The sequence below is a fragment of the Amia ocellicauda genome, chromosome 13 (genome assembly GCF_036373705.1).
Source record: "Amia ocellicauda isolate fAmiCal2 chromosome 13, fAmiCal2.hap1, whole genome shotgun sequence".
NCBI lineage: Eukaryota > Metazoa > Chordata > Actinopteri > Amiiformes > Amiidae > Amia > Amia ocellicauda.
In genome coordinates, this window is record NC_089862.1 from 26497823 (window position 1) to 26512373 (window position 14551).

The following is a 14551-nucleotide window of genomic DNA, read 5'->3' on the forward strand; positions in this document are numbered from 1 at the left end:
AACGGAGACCTACAAACAATGCACGAAGTGAACATGACTCAAAAATACACTTAAAATGATTAAAAGGTATACATGTTTCCATATATAACCTCATCCACTGTTTTAAAGCACATTACCACAAAGTCATATTTCAAAAATAGTATATTAAACATATGTCATTACAAAGGTAAGGCTATTAAATGACTGCCTTTTTAAATCTCTTATGGGTTCTGATTTCTCATGCCATGGGCTCTGGTTTTCATAAATTACAGCAGGCAGGAAGGTTTCTGCTTCACATGATATGTCTATCAAATATGATTTTAATGTGATGTTTTTCATAAAGCTTTTATACGGATGGGTAATAATCTGATAAATAGATTTAAAAAAAAGACAAGTTCATGTTTTACAAAGAGTAAGTTTTTGGCAGGTGAATATAACTGACGTGGAATTTATGCGGGACTGCGTGCATATTTCATTTGGAAGTTATTCTAGAACTAAATAAGTACCGATGATTAGTGTAGCAATAAATTAAGTACAGTTCACAATCCACTACTTTGATTTTAATAAGATTTTATGGGTCTAAACAAGTTATTTATTTTATTCTGAATCACAATTTGATCATGCAAAATAAAATAAATGTTAATTACCAATATCTTCCTTTTCCATAGAATTAAATTTGAAGAATTATAAATACAAATGTAATTGCTTTGTACAACTGATTTCTCTGCCAGCCTGCTTCAGAAGTCCTTGACAGTTGTGGACCCATGGTGTAAATCTGTTGGCCTGCTGACCCACGCTTTCCTGGCAGCTCCCACAGTGAGAGGGTTTGTCACATTGGCTTATAAATAGTGACAGATAGCTTATAAACTAGTTACTACATGTGCATAGAGACAGTTTATAAACTGGTAAACTGTGTAAAAGGTGGCCAGTGAATCACAAGAGTCATTCTTTTATCAGATTTCAAAAAGAGCAGAAGAAAACTACTACTTCATTTTATAAAACATCGAGCTACTGTATTTTTTATAAAGTCCAATTTGGATTTAAATGACACTCTTCCCACTTCTCTCACTGTGCTCAGTTACCCAAAATGCTGCATGGTGTTTTATGACTTGAGAAAAATGAAAAGAAATAAAGCTCCAGCGGAGTTCTGAAATAAATGCCATCTTTTACTATAGAAATATAGGTAATGATGAAATATCAATCTGTTTAATGCTTCCCTCACAATGACAGCATTAAATGAAAAGCATCAAAGACAAAGATTTGCAAGGTGTAAAGTAAGAACTGACCTTATGCTGCACGTGACTTTTTCTCCTTAGGAGGTTTTTAAACAGCATTACAATAAGAAAATGCAACTCACAGATGACATCACTGCTGATGTGCAGTTCTGTGATTTCCTGTGCAACACATTTATTAAAGTTATTTACAGTGAATATGACTTCATCAATCAACCAAACTCTGACATTAATACATGCATAATAAGGCAAGGTTCAAGCAACCAAGAACAGCCTTGAAAGTAATAAGAAGAATTTTAATTGAATCATAATCTATATAGGGTGAAAGAAAACAACAGAACCCAACACAATAATGGGTAGAACCAACCACCTATGCATGTGAGTGTAGTTGATGTGAAGCACACCTGTATGTAATGAAAGGCACTATATACATTTGAGACTCAATCACCTAATTGACTGAGTTTAATTACTATGTTTTTCTTGGATTTTGATGTCCCTTTATCAGAGCAGCATACTGCTATACTCTACTATGTCTACTATGATACAATTGTGTAGTTGGGATACTGACCACATTTTGTCTTCGCATTTATTTATTTTATGTTTGAAACATTTTTGACAGTTGCATATAATACATTTACTACTATAATTAATTTCATTATTACACCTGCTTTAATGAACTTTATTGCCCTCTAGTGACAGTTATACAATGAGAATATAATTTAGTCATCTTTGAATTACAATTGTGGAAATGTCTCAATGGTAACTACTTTATGGCAGAAGAGGGACTTATTTGTATTGATTATTATTTTCCTCTCAGAGCATTTTATTGTTTCAGTTTTCAACCACTTTTAGCATTTATCTTACTTCATTGATTTATCTTTTTTCTGTATTAATATTAGATAAACCTCAGTACTCTTAAGAGGTGCATGTCAGACTAGTTAAGGATATACCAAATGTCCACTCTTTGTATGCATTTATTAGTTTGTTTTATTTTAAATTACCTTTTAGCTTGTGGCTGTCATTTATCTTCAAACTCGAATGTTTGACTTTGGAGTCAAAATGTAATACCTTAATACCCACTTGGCAAGGTAAATGCTAGAGTATTTCAGAGGACTTAAGAGTCGTTCTGGAAGGATTCAAGCACTATTTTGTTTGCTTGAGATTTCTATTAAATATAGATACTCAATTCAACACAGTGGAGTTGTCTGGTGATGTAGAGTACTCAAATGTATCCCAGAGAGTTGATCACCTGGCATTGTGATTAGATCTTTATAAATCCACTAGATGAATGTGCATGAGAATATAACATACCTTGTCTCAGATGCATTTCTCTTAACATGGATAATATTTAAACAGTTCTAACTGATGGGGGTTGTAATTCTTTGGATTTAAAAAAAATAAAGCTTCATGATCATGCTGATATAAAGTGATAGCTTACATGAGGAGTGAAACTGTGGACCATCATGAACAATTTAAATCAACTTTATAAAGCAGCATTACTAGCCCCCCTGAGTCAATACTTACTTATAACCTTAATTATAATTTTCAATAAGAATATAAGTAGGCCTTGAATGTTGCGTGGGTAGTATATGTAATAGCCAAAGCAATACAGTTTAAAATGTCAACCCATGCCATTAATGCTGCAATCAAATGTATTTATATGAAATGTTCAACTAATTAAAAAAAATATACATTAAAAAAAAAAAACAGTAGCTTTTGGCAGTACTTCATGAAGGAATGCTTGAGATATACTGCCCATAATGGAAGTATTGGTATTGTTTTAATTGCAGTTTTTTTGTTTGTTTGTTTGCTTGTTTAATCAGTGATCAAAAAGAGAAAACACTCTTTCACATTAATGGAGACTTACTTGGGTATTACATTCTTTTGAAACTACAATTTTAACTGTGTTACCTCTTTCCTGTAAAATCTGTATGCCTTCCAGGCTGAGATTGCACCCTGCCTGTAAGATGTCAAGATGTTTCCTTGATGAATGGTCAGTGATATACTATGGTCATATGTATGATAGACTTTAGATTTTTTTGCACTATACAACTGCCTACTTTAACAGGAATGGTAATCGCCTTAGTGGGATGGTTTGTGGCTAAGGGCCATACTTAATGACATAAATATGTGATTCTAGTGTGGCAGTATATATGCTGCCCTCACCCCATTGCAAATAAATCTGACCATTATTCACAAAGCCTCCAGCAGCAAAGGTTTCAATAACTCACAAGCTGTGAAAGGACTCCACTGCTGAGCGCAGACATTCCCACACCCGGGAAGGCCACTTGTCTGTCAATAAAAACAGTAACTCTTCAGCAGTAAAGGAATGAGTGACTTCCTGGGCCTGACGACTCAGTGTGAAAACGTGAAGCAGTGCATAAATGAACTGAGATCCCGGCTCTTGTAAGACTCATCATTGGATTTCATGATGAAGGAAGCAATCGAGGGATTAGAGACAGTGAATCTGTGATTGGTCTATCAATCTAGTTTAACTAATGCTAAAATCTGACAGAGCAGATTACAAGTTGCAGGCTGTACTTCTTATCAATTCATTATTGGTTTCAAGGCTGTTACCATCAGCCCCTGTCACAGGACAAGATACTTTATGGTACAATTTTTCAGTTTACTTCTGACTGCTTTTAATTAAATCTGATGCTCTGCTGCAGTGCTGAGGAAGTTTATTGAAGTTGCGCAGCACTTTGGTGTAATGATAACAGCTCCCTTAGTGGCAATGTGTTATTAGTAACAAATATTGCCCAATTTTAGCATTCCGTACTTGTGCTGTATACATATTAATCCATTATAGATTCCATAATATAACAGGCAAACATTTTGGATGGAGACTGGATTATGTTTTCCACAAGAATTCACAAATAAACTGGCAATAATATGTATATGTATTGAATACAGTTGTTTTCAGTGTAAATCAGATTAATAAAGTTAATAAACAATTTGATTGATATGGTTTTCTGGGACATCTGAATAACTCATCCCAACCCGCCTTTAATTCTTCATTGCAGCAGAAACAAAAAAGTAAAACAAATTTTAAAAATGATGAATATTAAGATCACAAGTGTTGGAAAATACATCAATAAAGAATATGACAAAAAAATGGATGTACTTTGTACATGTCATGAAGCTTTAAAGGGAAAAGTGAATCACCGATTCCCTGTGTAGATGGAGTTCCTACTATTTGTACAAGGATGGAAATTAAGGCAGACACATTTTTCCATCAGTTTAAGTGCTTTTCATCAGTCTCTTTTAGCATTTGACACAGGTTTTTCCCTGGGCAGTCTATCCAAACAAAGAAAAAAAAAAAAAAGCTGTACATCCACCCTTTCCTTTCAGAAAGACCAATATGTCACTACTAAGCCATTTTAACTCAGTCCAGGATACCTTACTTGTTATTTGTTTTTCTACAAATTATCAGTACTACTACCACTAATATTATTATTCCAACAAAGTTATTATAAGTATTATTGTTATTATACAGTTTTGTATTTGAAATCAAGGATTAAGAATTAAAAAAATAAATAAGAGGATACAAATATTTTAAAAATGTTATTCCTCTTCTTTTTCCCCATTGGGGAATTCTGAAGCAAATAAATGTTGTGAGCTGTCATTGTATTGTGTTCCAGTCGAATGAGTTCTTCCTTTCCTTGTATTATTCAGCTTTTTGGCTTGTCCTGTTATGTGTTTTATCTCCCTAGAGTTTTTAAAATATAAATCATTACATTTTGTTGGTATTTCTTTCTTTTAATTCAGAGCTGAAGAGTTTCCATGGTTATCTACTGACTTTGTTCGACGGGCATATATCTCTTTACAAAGCTAACAAGCTCAAATATTCAATGATTAACATTCTTAGTAGAAGAAAAGGAAACTTAAATGTCTGGAAACTTAAATCTCTGGAGTCAGGATTTTGGCGTCAGGAGTCTGTTCATTAATTTAGCTTGCAAGCTGTATATATCATTTTAAAGATCATAACCCACAAAAGTAATTGCATTGTATCAGAGAAAACAATATGATGAACTTTAAGTTATTCTATGATGACAGCTGGGACTAAAATTCAGTTATCTCCATTAATATGTTATCTGTAGGGCCATTATGTGACGTGTTTTTTAATACTAACTGCTATGTCCTAGATGTACTTGCAGCCACTCCAGTTACAGTAATCAATTAAAAAAAAAAAAAATAAACACTATGTTTTCACTAATTAAAAAATAACAACTAATTAGAATGAGTATAAAAGGTAAATGGAATACATTATGAGTTAAACATTGAGAGACCTGTACATGAAATCAAAAAGCATTTAATTGAGCAAACACAAAATAAACAATATCCACCTGGTGTGCTGTACACTTTGTATAATTTATTTTGCACAACTCGCAATGTATCTTTGGAACCACACAAGTTAACAATATGCTTTTATCATCAGATAAACACAGAAAACAAAAGGCTGAGATTGATAGCTATAAGATGGCCTCCTCCAGTAAATAAATCTAAGAAAAAGGAAGTTATGAACGCTCAAAATATGCTATTTTTGTTATGACAGAGGCATTTGTAAGTGCTAATATTTCCCTGATAAAAATGATATTCCCAAACTATGTAATAAATGTGGGAGTAACAGCTAATGTGCTGCCTGCAAACAACCTTATATTACTAGTATTATTATTGCTGTCTTTGTAATGTATATGTTACAGCACTGATGTTATGATTTCAGTGTTTTATATCGATTGCTCTGGGAATCAGATTTTGTTGTTGCTTTTTACTAAATTTTTGACAAATGATGTGTTCCTACTAGCAAACTGACATATTTAAATGATTTATTTACACATTATAAGAAATAATATTGAATAAGACATATTAGTAATAATGGGATGCATGTCCCTTTAAATAAATGTCCATAGCTGCTGCCGCTTAATCAACGCGCCAATGCACCGTTAACAGAATGACTAATTGAGATGATTATAGGAATCGGGAGATTATTAATCAATGAGTGGTTTAATTAAGCAGACTACATGACCACCTTGCAGTTGGAGGAATGAAGTGCAGCCTAAGAACGTCAATATTGGTCAAATTTGTATTAGGCTTAAAATATGAGGTACTTACTTAGACAAAGAATACTGAGTATGCTGAACACATTGCAGAACCCTGGCAAGGATACTGAATCACCAGGATAACTCTTATCCGAGTTCTTTCAATCGGTAATTTCATCATAAACACAAGACCAGTCACTTCTGCTGAGGTTAACAAAGCGCTGTACATAGGTAAATGACTAGTACCTTGGAGTTGGCTACAATTGCTTTACAATTATACTTCAGTACGTCTGATTGTTTGATTTTGTCATTCATTTGTAAACTTAGCCCTTTCAAATACATTAGCAGCATGATAAACTAGCATTCATCAGTTGAGTTTATGGGGATACAGTGAGTGCAGGCAGTGTGAGTCAGCCAGGGGTGTAAAAAATAGCAAACCATTACTTCAAAATACAAATACAACACTATATTTTCCATTCTAAAGCCAGACAGCCTTTTGTAATAAGGAATTCAGTTAATAAAACCTCTTTTCCATCAGTTCTACATTGCATGCAATTTAAGGCATGCCTTCTGGTTACCGCAGTTTAGTCAATACCAAGTGCATATTACTCTCCTTAGTGCTATCTTTCCACATCATTTGCATACATTATCATACATTTTGCATATTCAGCAGATGCTAATGCATGCATTAGACATGTGTTTTAATATGCATCATGCTGAAAGACACCTCTTATCATGGTTGGTGAATATGGTATTTCATAGCATGCGCATCATATTCTTGCATAATATGTATCTAGATTGCATATGAATCTAAGTGAATGATGCCCTTATGATCAATCTGTCATCTGAAGCGGAGTCATACTGGGCAAGTCAACACAATACGATATCCGTGTTCTCAAAATGTTGTCTTTCATTTGGACATATCTAATCTGAGGCTAATATTTTTAACAAAGGTAAATCAAGAGACATTCTATATTGTGATTTTATTTCCCACTGACCGAGTACAAATGTAACAGTAGGCAGGCATACTGAGTTTCAGAAATATGAATGGCTTGGGCTTTTCATGCTGTGCTGCATGAACATTTCAATCAGGATAATACTGTCTGTAACACCTGCATGTGTATAGAATCCATAGTTTATCATGACTATGGTTCACATATGTATGAAAACAAACTATATTTATGATGAAAGTATATAACAACAACTAAAACTAAAACAACAACAACTAAAAATCTCCCCATCCAATACTTGCTTGCTGTTACTTTGCCAATAGGCTCAGAACCATAATTAAATGTAGATTACTGCTCCTTCAATCCACTGCAAGGCCAAGCATGTTACAATTGTATGTGTATATATTTATATATATATACACACACTGCACAATATATAAAACATGTCATGATGATGCCCAGATCTTCCTGTCATTTCCCTCTTCTTACCCCCTCTTCCCCTCTCGCATCTCTTCCTGTCTGTCTGCTATTTCCTTCTGGATGCAGTTGCATAATTTCAAGCTCAACCTCTCTAAATCTGATCTGCTCTTCTTTCCTTCCTCCTCTTCACCTTCTACTGATCTCTCCATTTCAGTCCCCCTGGAATATACCACTCTCTCCCTCTCTTCTTCTGCTAAGAATCTAGGAGTCACCCTTGACCCCACTCTATCCTCCTTTCAGCACATCTCCACACACCTGCCAATTCTTCCTGAGCAACATACGCCGAATCTGCCCCTTCCTCACTGACTACTCAACTCAGCTGCTCATCCAGACCCTGGTTCTCTCCCGGCTGGATTACCACAACTCCCTGCTGGCTGGCCTTGCCTGCAACTATTACCCACACGCTCCAGCTCATCCAGAACTCTGCGGCTCGTCTGGTGTCTCTCTGCCCCGATTCACACATGCTATTCAACTACTCCGCTCCCTTCACTGGATCCCGATCTTGGATTGCATCCAGTTCAAGACTGTCACTCTTAACTACCATGGACTCGACCAGACTGCACCGAGCTCCCTTCAGAACCTCATCTCTCCTTATACTCCCTCCAGACCTCTCCGGTCCTGCTGTACCAGAAGACTAACTTTGCCTCCTCTGCACTCCCCTTCCTTCAGAGACGCTCCTTTTCATCCCTGGGCCCTAAGTGGTGGAATGACCTTCCCACTGAAGTCAAAACGGCAGAGTCCCTGACCTCCTTTCAGAGACCACTCGAGACACCTCTGTTCAGACTGTACTTGTAATATCGTAACTAAACCTAGGACTTCACTGCATAATTTCTGCACTTGCTTCCTCTTTGAACTAGGATATATGCTTTGTATTTTATATTAACTGTACTTCTGCATTTTTGTAATTCTTAAATTGTACTTTCTATTAATACTTAAACTGAATTTTGTATTGAATTGTATTAATGCACTTTTGTAATACTTGTGTAAACTGTAAGTCACTCTGGATAAGGGCATTTGCCAAAAAATAAAAAACAAGCTTAGGTGGTTTGACTACAAATAAACTCCTTCAGAATCTCACTGATATGCAAGACATTACAATGGGGTTTCTTCAAAAATTTGCTTATTAAAAAACATAAAATTGCAAATGTCTGCTGAGCTGCTGGGCATTGGAGGTGTAAGATCTTACTAATTAGCCAAGATCATGAGGAAAAAGAAACACCTCAACCTCTGCATATTCACCAGAGGCTCACACACACAGTTAAATCCTAACCATATTTCATATTCAATTCAAACTTGAGTTTGCCGGTCAAATGTATGCTGTTAAGTTACCTAAAAGTACTGACATTTATTTTTACCCTTCACACATCCTAAAATATAAGGTTGGCTAAAAGCTTTTCCCCTAAGTTTAGACTTTTTCGGAAAATTAATTTCTTCTAACATGATGGCCTGAATAAATAACTGATTAAGCAAATTGTACAGGGATTGGAAGGCTGGAGAGATAAAAGAAAAAAAGATCAAACTTTATTATAAGGATAGAGATGAAAGTGTTTCTCTTTAGAATTTAGTAGAAATGGTAAAACGGAATAATAACTAACTTTTTAAAGTTTCTTTCTTTGTATACACATACATCTAATATAAAACATGTTTTTAAATAAAAGTATATATTATTCAATATTTTAAAACTTCAGGCAGCATTCATACATAATTTAATTTTGCATATGCTCTCTCATCAGTAGCTTTAACCATTACATTTCTTATATTTGAAATTTGTTCTAAATGCAAATGAAGATATTACACATCTGTACACAATATTAGTCACTTAAAGTTATATTATTTAATTTTGTAACATATCTAAAAATACAGATTCTAAAACATCTATAGCAAATCCTGCAAAATAGCAACATCTGGAAACAACACATTGTGGAAAATGGAATGTCATGTACTTACGTTGCTCAGATGGAAACACTACAACATAGTTTACAACTGTCATTTATTTACACTGGTAACATGATTTTGCTCAACTTTTATTGTTGACCAACCATTAGAATTTATTGCATGTCAGATATAGAACAACAGTCAGGCAGTCTAAACTAATTTGTAAATAGGTATGGCCTACCCAGAGTTGAGGCTTCAGAAACAGTTTATGCTGGTGCCAACATCCTGCCAGATGTACACATTTCAAAGGCCAGGAGAGCAGTACACTTATATTCCCACCTACCAAAAAAAAAAAAAAAAAAGTTCAGATTTAGACATTTATGCAATTCTTCATTAAAGAAATGTATAATTATACATGGACAAAAATTAATAACAGATGTTAACAGTGCCAATTACCCTTATGCAAATCAGACCTAATTCTATAGTAATACAAATGAATGATATACATAAACAAATATGATAATTGCAAAAATATTAACATTACAATAAAATCTCTCTTATCTGTTCTTGATATGTAGGACACACCAACATATAAACGCTATTTAGATTGTTCTACCTAACAAAAAGGTCAGGGTTTAAGGTGTTGATATAACAATTTTACCATAAAGTAATAATATATTATAGTTATTAACTGTAGCTGGATCTATAACATCTCCCTAAAGTTTAAGCACAATATGAAAGTATGACATTGACCAGTACAAAGGTTTTTGTTATGTGAATTACAAGACACATTTGATGGCAAAATATGTACTAGTTTGTTATTTGTGGACCATTATCCCCCCTCAAAGTGTGGAAATAACCTTCATTCCTCTCCATGGGAATCAAAGGATCCCACTGGTTTTGATAGGATGGGACTGGCTTCTAATCAATTTGAAACAATTATGTTTACATCACATATTTCTGGTAATTGTATGTAAAAGAAAAATGTAATCAATTGTAAGTCATTCTGGATAAGGATGTCTGCTAAGAAATATAATAATGCATATAATCAAGTAAATCTGTTATCTTGTCTAGTCTATCAGGCATTTATACAGCTGGGTGTGTACTGGCATAATCTAGGTAAAGTACCTTGCTCAAGGGTACAACAGCACTGTCTCCAAGCTGGGACTTAACCCACAACCCTCCACTCAGGAGTCCAGAGCCTTAAGCACTACTTCACACTGCTGCCCACATAGATATATATCAATGCATACTATCAGTGCTAACTTATAGCTCTGAAATGTAGTCACTATACAAAGAAACTGGAAATAACACCAAGAAGCATGGAAAGATGTATGCTTGGAATACCAAGAAGAGGCAGAGAAAAATAAATGGATTGGAGAACAAACAAAAGTATTTGACATCATTGAAAGAGTGATGGTTTTAAAATGGCAATGGGCCGGACACACTGAAAGAACATGATCAAAGATGGACAAAGGAAGCTATAGAAAGGATCCCAAGAGATATAAAAAGCCATAGAAGATTAAATAAGATGTGCTGGTGTGACACCTCAAAAAGAGATGCTGTATATTGTATATTGAAACAAGTGGAAATCTCTCTCATGACTACAATATTAATATTAGTTCAAATGCATTTGAAGCTTATAACAATGATAATGAAGACATAAGGAAAATAAGTAGTGCAGAGAAACTTAAGAATAAGAATACTTTTACTAAGAAAGAAACATTTAAATGGTCTGTAGCAAAACATGCTGCCAGCTAAAAGCTGACTAATGATTTTATTTTATTTTTTTAATTTAAGTGACAAAATGAGTAATGATTAAATTAGAATTCAAAAACTGCTGCCAGGAGCCATTCTTGTTAAATGTTGCATGTATGCTGATTTTTATGTAAGTAATATTTATTGTACAGCTAATCACAAATATAAAAAAATCACAGTGCTCATATTGCTTGATAAAGTTCATCGTGTTTCGCTCACAGCTTGATTATGAAGAACAAAATGTACTTTTGCTTGTGTCAGATGCGGAACCGTGAAATTATTATTAATTTATTAATTCATGTATTTATTTATTCTCATCAAAATGCATCCAATATTAATGTGCATGGTGTTGAGCCGTGGAGACAAGGCGACATTATCATCTGTGCTTGAGATAAATTAGTTGTTTTAAAGTGAGTGAAACAGACAAAGGAAAAGGACACAGTTAGTGCCTATGATTCATCTTTAAAGAAGAAGCTGTGAGTGCAATTGAAAGGTCTTTACCGTGCCATCTGGTTTGTTCTTATTTTAACACTCATTTTTGAATTGCAAAAACTAAGGGAAAACAAATGTGCAACCAACAGAATTGTGCTTTGCTATCAGATTGTTAAACAGGGTTTAGTATTCAAGGCTGCCCAAAGTTATAGTGTAGCATGCCAGGAAATTCAACCCTGCTGAAGTGTGAAAAGGTTCTGTTTTACATGCCCTGTTGGTAAAGCAGTCACCCTTATTGAAGAACACGTTCTTAGATAATTGAACTGTTGCATAGAACAAGGTGCATTGTCCAGTCAACAGATCCTCCTGTTGTGTCAGTGAAACTGTCATTTATGCAGCACTTTAATGTTAAGGGGTATTGCTGTGTTGTTTGGAGACATGTAAAAATAGAAAACTGTGAGCAACAGAAGCTGGATGGAGATATTCTACAATATGCTGAGACATAACTTGTTTAGGAATGTTACATGAATACACGTTACATAATTGCATTTGCACAAAATGTTAACAATCTATTGTATCACCACAGTGTGATATTGCAGAATGTGTATTTATTTTCTATCATTTTCAAATACATAACTAGTTGTTTTAGTTGAGAAACCATCGGTTACAATGGACTGATTATTAATAACACAGGTTCTATGCAAAAGTAATCTAATATTTTATTGCTTCTTAGGTTAACAATTTACACATTTAAAAATATATCGTCATGTTGAGTTAAGTGTAGGCTAAGTCATTGGAATATAAGATTAATCACATTATTTGTTCAGTATCCCAAAAGATTATCTCTGTGTTCAGATATAAACAGCTCCAGGGTTGTTCTTCTTGTTAGTGGGCCGCCAATGAATACATAAAAAGACATTGGTATCCTACAGCAGCATCTGCACTGTTTATGCAGTTTATTCATTGAATATATTTATAAAAGGGAAATCTCCCAGTGATACAGCATTTAGGGTACATGAGCTCTATTTTGTAATATTAAATTCATAGACGAAAACTGCATTACAAAAACTGGATTTAATTCACAGGAGATAGGCATGTAAAAATAAATCCTAAGGACTGGCATTTAACCAAACTCCAGTACGACACTTTTAAAATGGTTATTGTTTACTAAGATTATAGGTCATGGTTTAACTAAATGAGTGCTTTGTGCAAGGCAATATACTGTAACAGATACAATGAAACTGGTCAATTACTTTATATAATCGTTTGACACTTCTTTAGGTCAAGGTTCAGAATCTTTATTTTTTTAAAGCAAACTAAAACATACTGGAACCTCAACACAAATATAGTATGAATCACTGCTGTCAACATTTTGGTATATATCTGTTTAAACTGCATATTTCTCTCACTTTATATTGCAAAGTCTTTCATGTAGTACTTTGTGTTAATTTACGGGTTAAACAACCATTGGAAGAGTGGATGAAAGGAAGAGACACCAAGAAATTAGTAGTGCACAGTCTAATTTGTAGTATTGACACATTTGCAACTTCCAAAGCTAGAAGGGGAAAAAATTGTTTGACCCGGCATTCTACAGCTGGATCTGCTACGAAAGTAACAAGAGAAGTCAAATTCAGCAGATGAACTCAAGACGAACTTAGTGGTTCAATAAGAATCTTTCCTGAGGTAAATGTGTTCACTGTTTTTTACTCCTCACTTCACAGTCTATTCCAGACATTAATGTAGAACACAAGAAGACTCCATTCAGTGATTTTTAACTGCTTAAACCAACCAAAAACCTGGTACATGGTTATATATATACACCGATCAGCCATAACATTATGACCACCTGCCTATTATTGTGTAGGTCCCCCTTTTGCCGCCAAAACAGCCCTGACCCGTCGTGGCATGGACTACACTAGACCTCTGAAAGTGTGCTGAGGTATCTGGCACCAAGACGTTACCAGCAGATCCTTTAAGTCCTGTAAGTTGCGAGGTGGGACCTCCATGGATCTGACTTGTTTGTCCAGCACATCCCACAGATGCTCGATTGGATTGAGATCTGGGGAATTTGGAGGCCAAGTCAACACCTTGTACTCGTGATTCATCAGACCAGGCCACCGTCTTCCATTGCTCCATGGTCCAGTTCTGATGCTCACATGCCCATTGTAGGCGCTTTCAGCAATGGACAGGGGTCAGCATGGGCACCCTGACTGGTCTGCGGCTACACAGCCCCATACGCAACAAACTGTGATGCACTGTGTGTTCTGACACCTTTCTATCAGAAACAGCATTCACTTTTTCAGCAATTTGAGCTACAGTAGCTCGTCTGTTGGATCGGACCACACAGGCCAGCCTTCGCTCCCCACGTGCATCAATGAGCCTTGGCCGCTCATGACCCTGTCGTCGGTTCAACGCTTTTCCTTCCTTGGACCACTTTTGATAGGTACTGACCACTGCAGACTGGGAATACCCCACAAGAGCTGCAGTTTTGGAGATGCTCTGGCCCAGTTGTCTAGCCATCACAATTTGGCCCTTGTCAAAGTCACTCAGATCCTTACACTTGCCCATTTTTCCTGCTTCTAACACATCAACTTTGAGAACAAAATGTTCACTTGCTGCCTAATATATCCCACCCACTGACAGGTGCCACAAGATTATCAGTGTTATTCACTTCACCGGTCAGTGGTCATAATGTTATGGCTGATCGGTGTATGTATATATACACTTTGTAGATATCCCTCACCACAGACACATGCTGAGTCCACACCACATCCTCTTACAATTACACTCAACACCACACCTTTCA

At 35.3% G+C, this 14551-nt stretch overlaps 1 protein-coding gene across 6 annotated transcripts in view; it reads right to left on the minus strand.

Moving 5' to 3' along the window:
• LOC136766680 (receptor-type tyrosine-protein phosphatase delta) overlaps nucleotides 1–14551 on the minus strand; it is a 634939-nt gene that overhangs the window by 423339 nt on the left and 197049 nt on the right. For all 6 annotated transcript variants that reach the window (XM_066720365.1, XM_066720369.1, XM_066720368.1 and 3 more), the window contains exon 5: nucleotides 9797–9894. The gene's annotated coding sequence lies outside the window, so the exon portion shown is untranslated. The remainder of the gene's footprint in view (nucleotides 1–9796; nucleotides 9895–14551) is intronic.